This window comes from Lepidochelys kempii, chromosome 13 (assembly GCF_965140265.1).
Source record: "Lepidochelys kempii isolate rLepKem1 chromosome 13, rLepKem1.hap2, whole genome shotgun sequence".
In the NCBI taxonomy this organism is placed as follows: Eukaryota; Metazoa; Chordata; order Testudines; family Cheloniidae; genus Lepidochelys; species Lepidochelys kempii.
Genome location: NC_133268.1, coordinates 11,810,521 through 11,817,748, shown reverse-complemented (window position 1 = coordinate 11,817,748; position 7,228 = coordinate 11,810,521). Strand labels below are relative to the sequence as shown.

The 7,228-nt window shown below is 39.5% G+C and overlaps 1 long non-coding RNA gene across 1 annotated transcript; it reads left to right on the top strand.

Moving 5' to 3' along the window:
• The first annotated feature begins 1,565 nt into the window (after positions 1-1,565).
• On the top strand, positions 1,566-2,352 carry LOC140897001 (uncharacterized). The gene is made up of 2 exons (XR_012154662.1): positions 1,566-1,996; positions 2,205-2,352. It is a non-coding gene; the product is annotated as an uncharacterized lncRNA (long non-coding RNA).
• The last annotated feature ends 4,876 nt before the right edge of the window (positions 2,353-7,228 follow it).

Below are 7,228 nucleotides of genomic sequence, written 5' to 3'. Positions count from 1 at the left end.
CTATTGACTTCAAAGTCCCAATGATGGAGTGATTGCTGGATTGCACTTTTATTCACTGTGCACCATATTTTCAAAAATGTTAGGCATCGAACGGCATGTACAAAAAGTGTACACTATTGCTGGTCTACATTGCAGGTGAAGTTATGACAATCATTGTAAATTGGCTGCTTTACCTATGCAGTCATGGATCTTGCATAGTCAAATTAGGCAGTTGCTTTTCTAACTTCTTTTGTGCTTTGTTGGTATATTTAAAGAAAATCAACTTCTCATGAGTTTCTCTCTTTTTAATTACAGAACAAGGTGGCTAGGAGCTTAAAAGAACAAGGAGCTTAAAAATACCTGAAGCTTCAATACAATCTGAGGAAACGGAAAAGCTTTAAGCTGCACTCTTATCTACATACAGCTCCTAGATTCTGTTTTATTATGGGTCAATACAGCATCTAGCACAATAACTCAGACTGGAGGCATGATCCAGCTTCCACTGAAGCTACTGAGAGTTTTCCATTGATTTCAGTGTGAAGAGGGTCAGAGCCTGGGGACTCAAGACACCATCGCAATGAAAACAATAAATAGTAATAAAGAAAGTTCTTCATTTGAAAAAACTGCAGGCTCAGTCCCCACATTTGCACTCAGGAAGTTTTCAGTTGGATAGAAGCTGGTTTCAAGAACGTTTGTTTTAGTCACTGCTGAAGTCCATTTCCAGCATGGAAGCAGAGACAGAACACAAACTGGGGACTGGCTTTCACAGATCAAAATTAGCATCTGATGAAATCTGTTAGTAGAAGAATCTTTTCAGCTCCATTAGAATTAATTCACTGAGAAACTGCAGTTTCAACTGAAAACACAGAATCACATGGAGTGGAATATCCTCTGAAAATTAAAGCAGAGGTATTTTTTCCTACTTAAAACTAAAGTGGATTAATGGAGGCATTTGGAAAAGATCAAAAACACCCTGAAATAATGGATATATAAATTTGCAGACTAACCCTTTCTTGAATACTAGAGGGAATAAAAATGTGGAGAACATTTACTGAGGAAACATAATACTGAAAAGGCACAGGAGTTCAACTAATCTTCAATATTTTATCAGAGGAAACGTGGAGCTTGCCTAATAAACTATTGAGGCCAGATTTTCAAAAATTTACATGCACAACTGTGTACCTAATTTGCATATGCAATTACCATGACTGGGCAAGAATCAGATAATTGTATGCAAATATGTCTACTTAGCTATTTGTACGTGCTAGCCAATTTGCATCTCCCGTGGCAGTAACAGTGCATGCAGATTGAGTAAACATTTTGTACACACAAAGGTGGATCCAAAAGCATATGAAAATATGCCATTTAAAATAAAAAGCAGAAAGAAAAGAAATAGCAAAGGATGAAGAATTAAATATAAATAATACTCAGCACACACACAAGTACAAACACACATCTATACACACACATCACTGTGAAGAAATATATATATATATCTGTATATGTATTTTGAGATCCTAAGTGGCACTTAAATGGTACATAACCTGTCGTCCTCTACCCAGGGCTAAATTTCATGCTGAGTGCATTTTAACACTTGCAAAAGTTGCTGGGTTGCAATACCTAGAGACTGATACCCTTCACAGAACAGGTACAATACAGCCTGAGCCATGGTTGCAGAAGCTTTCTTACTTGTCCATACCCATGTGCTTTTAACCCTGATCTGGGGGCACCACATCTAGGGAGAAGAGGATAGGTCAGTCTCTGTGGTCTCACTCAGTCCAAAGACTGTTGCAGTTGCCAGCAAAGGTGCCAATCCGTGTCAAATGTGGTATGGTTTCTGTGATGTGTGGAGAGATGCCCGACAGGAAATGGACTGAGATGTCCAAGCCCAGAAACTCATACTTTGACATTTTAAACCTATTTTTTTCAACAGTGTCAATCTGAATGGATGACTTGAGCTGAACTTAATCACTATCTCACTTCAAATACTTAGACTTCTGCTTTGGAGTTGACTAAGGTAACTTCATTTCCTTTCTCCATTCGATTCATTTGTGCTCAGATACCAGTATAGCAAGCCTGGAGATAGATAGAAAAATAGATTGAGAGATGAACTGCATCCTTGAACTTCAAATCTGTGTTATATTTTGAAAGCAGTCAGATTTTTTACTTAGCTGTTAGCAGATTAATGAGATGCACAGACTGACATTTTATTTGAAATTTTCCAGGCAGAGAAACAGAAAGTGCTCAGCGTGAAGAGCAGACTGAGCTGCGATGACAGCAAGCCCCCTCAATCACTCCAGGCTTCAGAACGCTCACAGATACAAAACAATGAGCACAAGTTGAAGAACAGAATAAAGCTGTTGATTAAATTTTGATCCAATCTCTTTTGTGTGTGTGCATGTACTGGAGGACTCCACACTTGTGCTGCACTCAGACAGCAGTCATCCAGCAACGATCATCGACTGCACGGTGCCATCAATATCAGGCTTCACAATACTCATCACGTAGAGCAGCTGTTAGAGGCATACAATCCATACAGGTCTTAATGATCCAGAGACAAGCTGAGATCAAAATACCCAGACTGGCCTTAGGGGCGCTTGAAACACATGGTTGCATGGGGCAGCAAGGGGCACAGATATATTGAAACTCTCCCATCTCTAACCTTATATGGCGCTCTTACAGTCTGGCTTCACTTGGGGCATCAGGAGTTTTAAGGCTGACCATGCCAGTACCATTATATCTGCAAGTACACTGAATACCCCCACCATGAGGCCATTTCTGGAAGTACTGTCTTATGACCACATACAAATAGTATTTCTGGTGCGGATCTTCAGTGCATGAGGAACTGCTTTGCAATACGCTATTTCTGAGAATGCCGTTGAGAATACTAAGGCAAATACAGTGGCTAGGAACAAGGGGATGGTATTGGGAGCCAAATATGCATCCTACTCTGTAGGTCTCCAAACACCTTGTATTCAAGGAAACCTGTTTTTCCAATCCCATTGGCCCATATCTCCCTTCATATTTTGTTGAAATCCTGAGTTCCTTTTTTTTTTAAAGGAAACTTTATGTACAGACGTGTTAATTTCATTTGCACACTTTATTAGTAGGACTGCAGTCCAGATGCACTATTTTATAGACCATCATCATAAAGCTAATGCAGTTATCCCTTTTCACTTGTGCCTGATGTCCTAATCTACTATTTTTTTTTCAGACCAATGCATAGTTTTAAAATTTATGATTCATTTTACACTCCATTTCAGTGCACATGTGAACACTTTTCTTTTCCATGTTTGGCTAGATAGACACATATTTGGAATTGGGAAGGAATTTTCCTCCAGGTCATATTGGCAGAGACCCTGGAGGTGGGTTTCACCTTCCTCTGCAGCATGGGGAATGGGTCACTTGCAGATTTAAACTACTTTAAATGGTGGATTCTCTGTTACTTGAAGTCTTTAAATCATGATTTGAGGACTTCAGTAACTCAACCAGAGGTTAGGGGTCTATTACAGGATTGGTGGGTGAGGTTCTGTGGCCTGCAACATGCAAAAGGTCAGTCTATATAACCATGATGGTCCCTTCCGGCCTTAAAGTCTATGAGTCTAAGAGATCAGACAATGAAGCCCTCTGCAAAATGACTGAATATCCTCCCACTTGCCAAGAATGGTTGAATACTTTTTTATTTGCATATTGGTCATACACCTTGGTGAAATTCAGATCTCATTTAACTAAAGAATCAACTTGCCCTTGTTTCTTAGGTGCTTTCATATACAACAATTGGGTTAGTTTTATAATGTATGAACTGATGTATGGAAATATTAAATACATTGATGAATCTATGATCAAGGAAAGGGCTTTGCTCATGCAAGTGTGCCTCTGCCCCTATATACACTAATGAGCACCAAAATGTGCCTCAGGAGAACAATAGCCCTATTGCCATTATTTTAAATGTTGAATGAACCCCCAAGACCAGTACTTTGCTCTGATAGAGCCTGGTTCAAAGCCAACTGAAGACTTCCGTTGGCTTAGGGGGGCGTTAGATCCGGCCCATAAAATTTAGTTCTAGGAGCAGGATGAAGAGTATAAGAAGTTCCTTAAAAAGTAGAACATTCTCTATAGTCAAGATGCAAATGATTTGTTAGAGGTCAGAAGAGTCTAACGACAATCAACTCGGCTGTCATCTCTTGGAATGATGACAGGATTTTGACATACAACAGGATCGTGCATCTAACTAGCAAAGAAAAAAAAAGCAACATAAAAGTAGGAATCAGCAGGAAAATAAGAATTACCTTATATCGGGGAACAGGAATAAAGAGCTCATATGCAGAGTGAAGATTTACTGGTTGAGAAGGATGGAAAAGGAAGATACTGTATATACATATATTATTGGGGAATAGCTGTTAAATCATTCTAACCCCCCACACATGTAATGGCTTTCTTCCAAAAAGTACTCAGGAACATGCTGTACCTGCACCAGGCGTTATCAGTACATTTTGTGTCCAATAAACCCTGATGAGGGATAACGGGGCCAATCATTAGCTAGTGTAAACTGTCGTCATTCGGTGGAATTGGTTCAATAGAACATCGTTCAATGGATTTGGTTAGCCGCTGAACTTGGCTTGTTAATCTACTTACCTTTAGTGAATATAGTCAGATTGCAAGTTTCGGCCTCTCGTTCACCAAGACTTACACTCGGAATTGCACAGCACCATATTTTGCATAATTTTGTTCAAAAGGAAGTTTTCACAGGCAGAAATCTGTTGTCTCTCCAAAAAAAAAAAAGTTATTGTTCCAAACAAGGAAAATATCCAACCTCGAACAAATTTATGGTTTTGCAACAAAAAAGTTATACAAGAGGCTGTGGTCGCATTTTGCCTGGATGAGATTTGTGAATGCTCATGAATGTTGGTCAAACTACCATTTTCATGAGCAAACACATGCACAGCAAAACTGGGTGTTTTTTATAGCTATGCTTGAATTTGGAGCACAACTTCTGAAGTACATAGGGCACCTGTGTCACAAATGCTTCAGAGACATCAGGCGACAGTGCAAACTTGTCCGAAATGGCAAGTTAAATGTATTCTTCTCTTTATAAAATAACCTTCAGGAGCTCAGTGGATTTTTGAGACTGTAGGTGATATAGAGCTTTTTTTTTGCTTTTTATATTTCCTCATTTTCTTTTATCTCAATTCAAATAAATGTTTAAAAATGAAAAAAATATTATTTCATATGAAACCTGCCCAACACCTCTGAACACCCGTCCCCACACACTCTCCACCCCAAATTGGGGGAAACTAATAATGTTTGCAAACCACAGCACTGTCCATTCTGCTTGTATGTTATATTTCTTCTCCACACCCCTTGTCTCTCATCTTTGTAGATGGCAAGCTCTTTGAGACAGGGACTGTCTTCACATTGTGTTTACACAAACTTGAATACAATAGGGTGCTGGTCTCAGCTGAGGTCTGTAAACCCCACCTTATCACAAATAATAATCCAATAGCATACAGAACACTGGTGGTGATTTTATTTAATAAAATACTGAGAACAGGGGGAAAGGAAGAAGGAAGAGAGGTAGAGAAAGAGACCAATCTTCCTTCCCCACTTCAATAAGTGAATGTGGGTAAAACAAAACAAAACCCCAACACCACAGTAGGACATTCATATCTCACCTTTTGAGTCCTATCAGCAAAAGAACCTGGGGTTTGGGGAGTTAACAGGTGTAATCTTGGGATGAGGCAACTGAAGAAACTACTTGGTCTCTTTTGAACAGTAAAGATAGCTTCTTTCCACACAATTACAAAGGTATCTCCTGATATTCCTTAGACCTGGCTAAGAGGCTTCAGCATCCTACAACTTCCATAAACAATGCAAATCGCTGTTCCTGTGGCTTGGTTATTTTGCCATTAATCTTAAACTGCAGGGGAATTTAAAGATGGGCATTACATCTTTAACACATTGGACTTTGACTAGGACTCTTGTATTTGAGTTCTCCAATGTTACTTTTTGTAATAGGCAAATGACTAATGAAAGTGAAGATCTTGTCCAGACCCTCTCAGTCATCCAAACAGCTACTGGTGGCTTCTGTAGCAACTGATAGCTACAGTAGCTCTTTTCCTTTCGTCAGGAGCCTTGGTTTGCCTCCCACAGCTACAGAATTTAAGTGTCCCTGGATTGGCTCAGTATCATGTGATAGCAGCACAGTAGCAGAAGAAAAAGCAGTAGGAGATGAAGGAGCGGTAACGTCAAAAGGAGTTTTGAAAAACAAACATTGGTTTGCCTTTTGCTTTGGTTCTTGAGAGGATCCCACAAACATTGGTTGCTCTTTGCATCCAGTGCCTGTTCATGGGTGGCAGAAGACGATGAAGCTGTATATTCTAATTCCATAGGAAGATATGTAGATGTTCCTCTGTGAGGATATATGGAATTGGAGGCAACACAAACAGTAATATAATCATCTAGAGGCTAGTAAACGGTTACGTAATTCAGAAGCTTTCAGATCAGAATGCGAAGCCTTCATCTACACTGAAATAGAGATATGTGAAGCAAGAGCCCAGGGCAGTATCACTGAGATATGTTTTAATGAAATCTAGAATTAAATCCCTTCACAGATCAGAGAACAATGCCTTGAACTCCTTGTAACATACCTAGAGCTTGCTGGCTGCAGCCTGAAAGCAGAGAGTTTGCATGCTTTACAACCCAATCCAAGTGCTTGTGGGAACTGATTACTTATTCTTTGCAATAATTAAAGCACAAACAATTGGTATAAGAATCTCTATTTGTTTCTAGTTCTCCTTCTTGGAAAGGCTACAGATACATTTGTACTCCCAGACTTGCGTATTCCAAAGGGAGATTGTTCTGGTTGGCTGAGAGTGAAAACCATTGTAGCAGGTATGGCTATATTAGGCAGCAGTTGAGGCCCTTGAGAGTTAGTTGATTACATGTTGGAACAGCTTCATTCCTTGGGCACCGGGCCAATTAGTCCTATAGGAAGACTGATGGCTTAACTAGACACATTCATCTTAATTGCAGCTTTCTAAATATATTGTTTACAAGGTACAGAGCAAAGTTGCATTGCGATTTCTGATATTCTACAAAGGTCAAGCGACACCTGTGATTTGTGTTCAAGGCAGATGTTCCATGAACCTGAAAAGCATGTCACTAGAATTTAGGCTGTATCTTTCATCTACTAATTACGTATAGTAACCATCAAGGGATAATGAATTATTCAGCTTTGCTTTAGTCTGAT